Genomic DNA, 12,128 nt, shown 5'->3' with positions numbered 1-12,128 from the left:
CTGAATCCCTCCAGGGGCCGCATTCGCTAGGCAAGTTTTTCTCTTTTTTTTTAGGTTTTTTGGTCAAGCCTAGTGCAGCGCGCATGTGCTGCTGTATGGGAGTCTTCTTCTGAGCACACTAAACTTATTTGTGTGGGTCCGACTCCTCCCACGCCATGGGTTGGTTGTTGCCTGTGTCATTTACGCTTTGGTAGCCTGAAAATGGCTAAAGGTGGGTGCATGTCCCACCTCTTTATCAAAGGTTAACTCCCACAGAGTTTTGTAGTGAAGCCCATGTTAGATGTCTTCACATCTAACATGGGTTTCGATTGGAATTCCATAGAGCATATTATCAAGCCCATTATCGCCGCTTTATCGGCCGTTTTCGGCCGATAAAACGGCGATAATTTTATCGCACAGGCTTGATAATATGCCCCTGTGAGTGTTGACTGAGAGACTGGTAGGCAGTTGTATTTCTGGCGGGAGTGTGACAACTCTGTTTGCTTAACTAAGCAGGAGTTTTTTTTTCCCAATGCATTTGCTAATGTGTGACCGTGCAATTTGGGCTCAGAGGAAAGTTGTGATAGAGCGCGGTCACCCGACGGTAAATTTACCAAATACTCACCTAGGCCCATATTCAAATAAAATCACAATTTCTTAGATCAGGTAACCTGGACACTGACTATCAGATATTTGTACTTCCTAGGTCTATACCTTTGACTTACACTCCTAGTCACCAGTATCTGTGGACCTATGGGATCAGGGAGTCTAGCATAATGGGTATGGTAGCAATACGACAATATGCACTCATATAATATAAACAGACTCGAGAAGTTTTGAAAACCTTTGTCTAATCTTCATCAAAAGTCATAAGTCAAAGATTAACAGCAAGCAAACTATCAATACTCAGAATCACAAACAGCGTATAACTATGCAAAAGATATATTATGCCAACCATTTAGAATTCTAAAAGGAAGGTAGCAACAAGGAACATACTGAAACGAACTTCTTAGAAATCAGACTTGAAATGATACTTTCTAAAGGACGGGAAAAATAAGGGACATGCTATAAGTCACAGTTTCATCGCTTTCAAGAGGGTGGGTAAGAAGAGGGAACACAAATTATAATGACGTATCTGAATTTACCATGTAACTATAGGGAAGGTAAGAAAATGGAACACGCTAATAATTCAGGATAACCACTTCAGATTTCCTTAAAGGGAGGGTAAAGAAAGGGATCATCTATTTATTCAAAGACGGTACTTAACATCCGATTCTAAGGAAGGGAAAAAATGGAACATGCTAATAAAGGCAAGATTCACGATTTAGTAATTTGTCACAAGGGAAAGGTAAGAGAAAAGAAAATATGCAATTAAGACTTTGGCAAAACTTCAGGGAGGGTGAGAAAAGGACATAATTGATACTATTTGTTTCCCTTACAGATTTATATTTACCTAGAACGGAGTGAAGACCAACCCTGGCCTCAGGTCAGTTAAGGACAGAAACTCCGAAAGTGGCAAACGCCAGTAGGCCAGCAAGTGTAGGTCAGAATCAGGGCAGGAAAGCCAGATTTGGATGAGAACCGGACCACCGAAAGTTGAGACCAGCACCCGCAGTTCAGTTGCAATGCCTGCGCTACTCCCTCTCTGCAGCTATCAGTCAAAACCCTGATTTGGTTATCCAATTCCCCAGCAAAGTACTTCGCCAGCACTTCAGGTCCCAGAACCCCGATTGGGTCAGCGAGTCTTCTGACAGAGTGCTTCGCAGCACCTCTGTTCTCGATGAGATATTGAGTGCGTTGGGTCAGTGACAGGTCAGCTTTTCGGACAAGTCGGACAATTCCTTTAGCTAAACGTAGGCTAGTTATACTATTTTCCAGGTCAGTGTACCACCCCCCAATGTTGCAAGTGTAAGAATCCCCAATTTCGATTGGACAAAAGAAGAGGACAGGTCATCACCCCATCTTAACATTTCGAATTTTCCTGTCTCATATTCAAATTTGCGCTCCCGCCCATCAAATTCAGGTTGACATAACTTCTTTATTTCAAATAACAATGGATGTTCTATTGACAAATACAATGTAATTTTCCAGAGTTCACTAGGTGAGGTTCCCAGGAGCATCTTCTCAGTCAGTCAGCTCCTTGGCTGGATTTCAAAGTTCACTGATATGGAGACTCGCGGATCTCACGCAGACGCAGTTTTAAGCAAGATGGGGTGCAGCATAGGACAATAGGCCATGTTTCAAAGAGCAACATATAATGGAAAAGAAACAGTTTTAGAATACAGAATAAATGAATACACTGTATACCATGGATCTCTACACTATTCCCATTACTTTATAATAAACTATAGCATTAAGATTAAGCAGAACGAACAGCTTAGCAAAAGCAGCAGTGCAAGCTTCTCGCATGTGAGAACACAAAGCAGCCATTTTATCTCTAGTACACCGATGCGAACAGTTTCCCACCAAGACAATGAATACGTCACATGGGTATGACCGACGCATGCGCAGTCCTAATTACCGCGTAGCAGCGGCAATTTTAGATGCAAGCATTTTAGTATTAGTAAACATATAAGCAAGCTTCTCTCGTACACCCAGTATGTACGGGAAAATGTAAGTTTAGTAGGACAAACATGTTGGTTACTTATTAATACTGTTATTCGAGGTTCTTGAATACAAGCAAGTCGCTTTACGTGCGAATCCTTGCTCCATCAGTTGTACTAAAGAAAAATCCAAATCCCAACCTGAGAGTCGAGGGATGTATTTTGTCTGGTTCTTCCCTGAACAATACAGTACTAACTTTTAAGCAATGCGCTACCTAGAACTTTCAGTGTGCAAACCCTCCATCTCGTTTTCCGAGATGGAGGGTTAGCACACAAGCACCCAACAAACGAAAGTGAAACTGCATTCTACATGGTAAAATACTTATATGGTCCCAAAGATGATGCGAGGACCCAATTGAAACCATGTGGGGTGGACAAGCTGCTGTTTACATAGCATTAAGTCAGGCAGCTCCCTGCTAAGGTCCTCAGAATATTGTTTGGCTTGTGCCCAGCTCACTCATGTCCAAGGTCCACCCTGGCCTGGACATAAGGCAGGCATTTAGGTATGGCAGCAGCCCTTCAGATGCTCTATGCCCTTCAATCAATGAATCAATCAGGGTCTCAAGGCATTGAGGGTGGGGGTCCGCAGATCTGCTTAGCCAAAGAATATCGAAGCGTTATGGGAAACAAAGTGCCTCCTCTCTCTTCACATTCTGCGGGAATAAAGGGGGCATCATTTAGTGTTACATCACTGCTAATTTCCATGGTGTCTTCTAGGAGAGACTGCCACATACACTCTTTGATTTACTGCTGCACTAGTGACCAATGTGTCAACATTGGCTCTAGTTTTCCGCTATGAAGGAGCAGACAATGGTAATACCACCCAGGACATTTTTTACCTTGGTTGTGTATTTCTGCTAGGTTTAGAGTGCATGTTTAAATGAGAGATTTAGACACCTGTTACATTGACTGTAACATCCATTCTGTGGGCTGTCAAATCAAACAAGCATTGGCACAGTCAATATATCTCACCCATGGATGAGCTACTATCTTTGGCAATCAGATGGGGTGGCTAACATTGGGGGACGGGGGATGGGGTAAGAAACCAAAATGAGGCAGATGTGAGGAGTATCAGAAACAGGGACAGGATGATAATAAACTGCGCCTGGAGTGCAAGTGGGAAAGGATAAGAAACCAGGGCTTAGGGAATAAGAAACAACTATGGCACTCCTCCTTGTGTGTGTCCCTTGCCAAACCCCAGGTCACTCGGGCCACAACTACTAAAGGTTTAGTAGGAGGGGTAGCCAGTGGCACTACCCATGAGGAGGAAAGTGGTGTAAAGTTGGAGCATAGGCTTGATTCTTTCTCCACCAGTGTACCCCATGAGCAGTGAAGAGTCCTGTTGTGGGGCTCGCCGGAAATTTAGTACAACCAAAATGGGTCAATTTTGTGGTGTTGTACCCCCTATGGATGTGGGTATTCCTCATATGGTTTCAATGCACACAGAAAAGGGAAGGGGAGACTCTAGGGTGGTCTAGTGATCGGGGTGAAAATTGCACTTCTGTGCAAAGTCAAACTATTCCCTATTGACTGCCAGGAAATCTTGGCAATTAATTTTACTTTATACACATGCTTAAAAATGTAACTTTTTATGTATATAATAGTGGACCTGGGTACAGAGGAAACTAGTACTATAGGCATTTTGGATCACATCCTTACTGAATGCATTGGAAATACCCCATTATTGGTAGAGAAGGATTTTAATTTAACTCTTGAACCTCTTGCCCCTGCCCTTTTAGATTTGACTGAGGAGTGGGACAGTTCTTAACTAATTACAGAGTTAGATCTCCCTGTGGTTGGGTGGATAAAGGGAGAACACCAAGTGTTGGCCCTTACATTGCAGCATGCTTTGAAGGCCACAAATGGCAGGATGACATCAGATCCTAATTGTGAAATGACCTTCAATTGACCTGGCTATCCCAGTATAATCAATTACTGTTTGCTTAACCTTAGCCTATGGGCCACTCTGTCCGATATGATAGTGGTTAAAAAATATCACTGTGTCACACCACAGCTGGGACTGCTAAACATCTGGGCAGCGACTGACCTTACTGAAATTGAACAACAGCTGGTGATGCTAGGATACACACTGGTCAAGCGGGAACTGGCAAGAGGGTGGGGGGGGCAACTTCCTCTTCCACTCCGGTATGAGCAAAATAATTAGACAAGTGCATGATAGCGGAGAAGGAAGTATTTATAACCTGAAGGTGCCCCAAAATATGGGAGGGAAATGGACCAAATGGAATGTTTATCGTGGAGACATGTCTATCCCCAATGGTGGAGTTGGAAATGCGCAGAAGCGAGAACAGAGATGTAATCAATTAATGTATATGCTTTGCTTACCCCTGCATAATATTCAAATGTATTAGTAACTGTGCTATCTACAAATCGCTACTATGTGCATGATTGATGTTGAATTCAATAAAAATAATAAAATAATAATAATCTGACAGTGCCCTGAGCCTTTCCCTATTAAATCATGGCGAATGCGAACCTGATATTAGTAGCTAGACGGATGTGGGCAAGATATCCATTACCAATAACCTGAGAACAATTAAATGGAATTGGGTGGAGGAAAACCCAGGGTTTTTGGAAGATGTTAAATCCAAAGTCTTTGAGGAGGTGGAGGTGCTGTCTAAACTTTCAAAATTGGAAATAATATAGAATTTGAGTAACCAGCATAGGATTCTTTATATGCAGATCAGGGAAATCAGTGGCCAATTTAAACAAGCATTGAAAATGCAATCGGTCTCACCTTTGATTAAGTTAAAGCCATTTGCTTTGCTATACAATACCAATAGTTCCCTGTCTTGTGCACTGATGCCCTGCTGGCATGCTCTCTCTCTCTATCAAATGTTAAACATATCGTGAAAATACAAATTTTACCCCAGAACTATCCCTCTTTGATGTACACTGTAGGTTTTCGCAGTTAAACGTGTTGGCTATACAACCGAAAAAAACAAGGTTTCTGTGTACCATTTACAAGTCTTGTCACACAAGCATCATTTCATTCTTTGGTGTGCAGGAGAGACAAGAGAAAGAGACAAAGGGAAAGAAAGGGAAGCAACGGAATTTGTCAAAGTTAAAAGTGGAAAAGTGAAGTAAATGAGAGAAAGGGCTACAAGAGATAGCAAGGAGAGAGGGAATAAAAAAAGATATTGAGAGAGGAGGAACATGAGAAGATGTTATCCTTACCCTTCTCAGGACTCCTTGCAGACTTTCTTCCCATGCTCCCTACAATTAATCACACATGGTGCAGCAGGACATTCGTTTGGCGCACTAACTTTGTGCATACAAAATTCAACATTCCTGGCTTCTAACTTCTTGTCCACAGAAAGAAAAAAAGCATTTCAAATGCAATATGAAGCACTCCGAAAGATTTGGGTTGAGTTTGACGCAAGGAGAAGGGGAATATGAGATGCTATTTCGCATGCCATTACTTTGCATGCTATTACTACATGGTTATTACTTAGCAATAACCGTTACTATCCAAGTTTTTACTCTGCATACACAAAACAAACAAAACACAACACTACAGAAAATACACTACCCTACATATCTAAAACACTAAAACACTACCGAAACACTACACTACCCTACACTACTGAAACAACACAACACATCCCTAAACCCTAAATCACTACCCCCTGAACTAACATACACATTCCCCTACTATGCTCCCTACACTCATTCATTACCCACCACAACCCCCAACACTACACTAAACACTAAAACAATACACTTCACTACACTAGTACTACAACATTACCCTAAACCCCAAAACACTACCCCCATCACGACCCTGCCCCTATCCCCAATCCTGTCCCTACTCCCAAACACTCCCCTGCACAACCCTGACAATACCCTAAACACTAAAACCCTACACATACCCCACAACACTACCCTAAACCCTAAAACAATACCCCCAGCACAACCATGCCCCTAGCCCCTGTTCTGTCCCTACTCCCAAACACTACCCTGTACAACCCCTGACACTACCGTAAACCCTAAAACACTATACTACACTAACCCCACAACACTACCCTAAACCCTAAAACCCTACAGTACACTAACCCCACATCACTACCCTAAACCCTAAAACTGTACCCCCAGTACGACCCTGCCCTTAGCCCCAGTCCTGTCCCTATTTCCAATCACTACCCTGCACAACCAACGGCACTACCCTAAACCCTAAAACACTACTCCATACTATACTAACTCCACAACACTACCCAAAACCCTAAAACACTACCCCCAGCACGGCCCTGCCCCTAGCCCCAGTCCTTTCTCTACTCCTATGCACTACCCTGCACACCCTCGACACTACTCTAAACCTTAAAACACTACCCTACACTATACTAACCCCACAACATTACCCTAAACCCTAACAAACTACCACCAACACAACACTGCCCCAATACCCAGTCCTGTCCCTACTCCTAAACACTACCCTGCCAAACCCTCCAATCGTCTCCCCCTTCTGGCTCCCTCCGTCATGGGCAGGCAGGATATAAGGCTGATTGGGTGCTAGAGGGCAGGCACAGAGAGTGACACTGGGAAAAGCAGCAGCAGACCCCTCACATCCTCACTTGAGCAAATGGCTGCTGTGACGACCTCCAAAAGAGGTGCCAGCCCCCTAAGCATGCGGAGTTACTACACATGCGATGTAACAGCACGCTTACTAAAGGCAATGCGTTGTTACAGCGCATGCGTAGTAACGCTTGCAAAGTAACGGCATGCGCACAAACAGCCACGCACTAATGGCTGTTCACCGGAGAAGGGAGATAGAGATGTGAAATCAGCTCTAAAAAATCTGGGAGGGAAGAAACTGAGAGGAAAGAAAGGAAGGAAAAGGGGCAATGGACATGTGGGTGTTAGGGGGGAGTATCCTCCGATGGCTCTGTGGAAATATTTGCTTGCGTAGGCTCCATCTGCCATCTGCCCTTCTCCCTACAATTAATACCACATGGTGCAGCACGACATTCATTCGGCATACTAACTTTATGCATAAAAAATTCAATGTTCTTGTCTTATCACTTCTCATCCAAAGAAAGAAAACAAGCATTAAAAATGCAATGAGAAGCGCTCTGCCCGTGCTCCCTACAATTAATCACACATGGTGCAGCGGGAGATTTGTTCGGCACACTAACTTTGTACATTCAAAATCCAACTTTCCTGGCTTCCAAGTTCTTGTCCACAGAAAGAAAACAAGAATTAAAAATGCAATGTGAAGCGCTCCAAAAGCTTGGGGTCGAGTTTGCGCTATATAAATGTTAAGAAAAACAAACAAGCCATGTGCACCTTGGAAAGACGCACAAACATGTGGGCGTCCTACCAAAAGAAGCCTGTTAAGAATGGACAAGCGTTCTCAGAGTGCCCAATAAGAGAGCCTGACTGGCTCGTGCACAGCTGCTTGACAAAGCTTCTGATAAGAAACTTCGTCACAACAGCCATAATGCAGGCGTCTGAGCCCTTAGGGGCCGTCCAAAAAAACAAAGGGTGGAAACCAAGAACCCTCCTTTTCAATGGGAAGCCAGCGTTTAACATAAACGCTGACGCTACCCAATGAAAATGAGTGGTGGGGCTCGAGTCCCCTTCTCAAAACTGACTTGTTGACTATTGCTCTCGCAGGCGAGGAGCGCATGTGCGCTCCAACGCCAGGCAAGACCTAAAAAGGAAGCGGTTGGCATGTAAAAAATTGGAGGGAAAAGGCGGGCCCCTATGGCAGACTGGTATAATCAGGAATGTAGAGAAGCCAATGGTAAGCTCCTACAAGCAGTGAAATCTAAGATCCGCTAGATACGGACAGGTATTAGATTATGCAAAAAAACGATGGGAATTTCCCCTATGGCCCCTTTCTTCATAGCGCTCTGGTAGCCAAACACAATAAGTCCTTTTGGAGGAAAGCATCACTATGTCTGGATGGACCTAAGTCTGCTTTGGAGTTTACAGTCTAGCTAGAAGATTTAGTATCCCACTTTGGAGGCCTACATGCTCCAGGAAATAAGGAGGAAGAGGAGACTGTAGGCATGAGAGAGATTGTACCATCTGGCACTGTGGAAGCTCTAGAAATATCCTTTGCGGAAATCTGTGTAGCTATAAGCTCCTGTATCCCAGCCAGAGCTCCAGGCCCTGAGTGAATCCCTACTGACGCATATATAGACGAGGATTTAGAAGTTTGGGTACCATACATTATGTTTCTAACGCCATCCTTTCGGGTATGAACATCTATTTCCTGGAATTCAGCTGAGTTCATACCTATTTATAAGAAAGGAGATAGGGAAACCCTGGCCAGCTAGAGACCTATTAGCTTAATTGACTCTGCAGAACATCTTCTGCAAAGAGTTATTGGCCTGTGTCCAGGACTGGATCTTAGAAAGAAATATCCTGTCCGATTACCAGGCAGGTTTTCACGCCTACATCAGTACCCCGGACTAGCAGCCTGATTCATGAAGGTACCGTTTTGCGAGTCTCTAATAGCGATTCATAGCGAATCGCTATTGAGGACTCGCAAAACGGTATTCATGTAGGAATTGCTAAATAAATAGCGATTCCTACATATTCTCTATTTGCGAGTAGCAAATTGCTAATCGCAAAAAAGGAATAACTCCCCATTCATTCCTATGGGCCAAAAGGCCCATAGGAATGAATGGGGAGTATCCCTTATTTGCGAGTAGCAATTTGCTACTCGCAAATAAGATAGCGATTTTAAGGGTGCCAGGGGTGTCCAAAGGACACCCTGTAGCACCCCTAAAATGCACATTTGAACAGGTGTTGCGCACACACACATGTCCAAGGGACATGTGTGTGCGCAACATGCAACTTAGAAAAATGCTTTTAAAAGCATTTTTCTAAGTTTTTGCTATTTACCGAGAGGTCTGACCTCTCGGTAAATAGCGGCCCAAAATTGCTAATTCGCAATTTTTAAATGTGTCATGAATAGCATTTAAGGAATCTCTAATAGAGATTCCTTAAATGCTAATCCTCGCATATTTGCTAATTCTTTATTAGCGATTTTTGCATTTTGGATTGTGAATCCCAAATGCAAAAATTGCACTCGCAAAGGGCCAGATTCTGAGAATCTGGCCCTTTTGCGAGCGCATTTACCTTCATGAATCAGGCTGTAGGTCTTCTACTTTCTCTGCATTTATTGGAAAGATGTTTTTATAAAGGGGGGGGGGGGGGCTATAAATAGCCTTTGTGGGTTTGTGCATGGCTTTTGACTTAGTCCCTCAATCTAAACTCTAGAAGTCGGTGGCAGAGTTGGGACTCCCTCTCAGTGTATTAGATATTTTTATTTGCACGCAAACTTTTCCTCCAATTCAGATACACGACCCTTCGTACCAAATTGTTCTGGAGCAAGTCGCAAACTAATGTATCCCTTGATGATAAATGTCTGAGCTGTAAAGGTAGCTCTGAATCCTAAGTACATTTGTTATTTTTTTGCACACATTATGAGAACTTGAAGGTCAAGTGGATTATTCCACCGCATAGGCTTATCGGACCTGGCCACTATCTAGATGTGCTAAGAATTCTTGCTACAGTAATAGTCTTCTTTCTAGCAAACTTTTTATTAACTCTATGGATCAGTTACTCAAAGTGTTTTTTTTGTAATAACTTTTTTATTGTTGTTTTTAATTGTATATACAGATTTTACATGCCTCTTATTCTTTAATGATATTTTCAACTGTATTTATAAAATCCCATATTTTTGGGTTTCTTTATAGTCAATCAGGTGTATGTAATTTATACTCGAATGTATTGGGCTGTGATATACTTTGTCAGATCTTTGTGATCGAAATATATAATGATGATGAAACAGCAGGATGCCTATAAGCTGTAGCCTGCATCGAGCAAATCGTCTGCCTTATTTCAGTCTCAGGTCTCCCTGCACTGTACTGCTGTTCTCTCTCCCTTATGTGGCTGTCACTCATCATTTAAACATCATGATGCCATGCCTTATGTTCCCACGCCACTATGTCTGAACTGCCTCCTTCTGAGTTCAGCCAAACGTTTATGAATGAAACCACACAAAATGGCTCTCAACAACTTTCGATAGGACGAGGAGACTTGGCACCAACTTCACAAAATTGCCATCTAGCCAACAGATGAGCCGCACACACCTCCCAAACAAGAAGCCAGACAACCGGTCCTCCTACAAACAAAAGGATTAGAGCAAGAACTCTGAGGCTAACCAGAAGAACTTTCTCTCAGAAAATAAACAACACGTCATCCATTTTTCCATCACCAAATGCATACCCCCCAGTGCATCTGCCCTATAGGTTATGTATACTCATCTAATATTCTGAAAGGCTTCACAGCACTTTTATAAAGTAGCTATTAAAAGCCCATGAATACCACTAGCCTGATTTGCATATGGCTGGCTCCAAACGTGGGATGGCGTAGTGAGGAAAATAAAGATGAATTTAATCCAGCTCTCTTGACTGGGAGTGAATGTTTGATATACTCAGCATTCTTTCCATCTTTTGTTGTTTCTTTTACTTTGCAAAGTCTTCTTTTCTCACATTGTACTCAAGTTTCCTTTTGATTTCGTCATGGGCGCAGGTCTAAAAAGAACGATTTTCTTATTGCATAGTATCATTGTTTCGTTCTTATGTTTAATTGCTGATGCTTTAACACATAACCTTGAAGTACACCCCAATCTGCCCCACTCCGATCTCTGAACTCTAATCTTCCCCACTTCAGTCCCAAACAATCTGTTCCACTTCAATTCAAAACAATCTACTCGACTCTTAAATCTGCCCCACTCTAATCCAAAATGGTTTGACCCACTCCAACCTGACCAATTCCAATCCAAAACAAATTGCCCCACTTCAATCTACCCCACTCAATCCCCATAAACGGCTTCACTCCTATCTGCCCCATTCCAATTCGCTCTACTCCACTCCAATCAGTGTCCATCACCCCAATCCAATCCATCCCCCACCAATCCAGCCCTGTCCAATCTATCCCACACCAATCCACTGAATGTAATCTCCCTCACACAGTCCAAAATCATCCATTTCATTCAAATTCAAAACAATCTGCCCTACTCCAATCCAAAAATGTGTGCCTCACACCACTCCAAAACAATCTGCCCCACTACAATCATCTCCAATCGGAAACAATGTGCAAACTTACATTTGCACCACTCCAGTCTGCCCCGATCAAGCCAAAACAATCTGCCTCTCTCTAACCCAAAACAATCTGCCCCACTCCAATTCAAAACAATTTGCCCCACTCAGCTCCTGTCAGAAACAATGTGCCTACTCAAATCTGCACAACTCTAGTCTGCAAAACTCCAACCCAAAACAATGTGTCCATTCCAATCCAATCCACCTCATCCCAATCCAGTCCACCTCATCCCAATCCAGTCCAGCTACCCCAAATCAAGTCCACCTCACTCAAATCCAGTCCACCTCACTCCAATCCAGTCCACCTCACCACAATCCAACTTCCCCCACCTAGTCCGATCCACCTCAATCCAAAGCACCACATCTGAATCCAGTCTACCCCACCCAATCCACCCAACCACTCAAATCCACC

This window comes from Lissotriton helveticus, chromosome 6, assembly GCF_964261635.1.
Source record: "Lissotriton helveticus chromosome 6, aLisHel1.1, whole genome shotgun sequence".
Taxonomy (NCBI): Eukaryota; Metazoa; Chordata; class Amphibia; order Caudata; family Salamandridae; genus Lissotriton; species Lissotriton helveticus.
The sequence above is the reverse complement of the archived record's forward strand: the minus strand, read 5'-3'. Positions refer to the sequence as shown.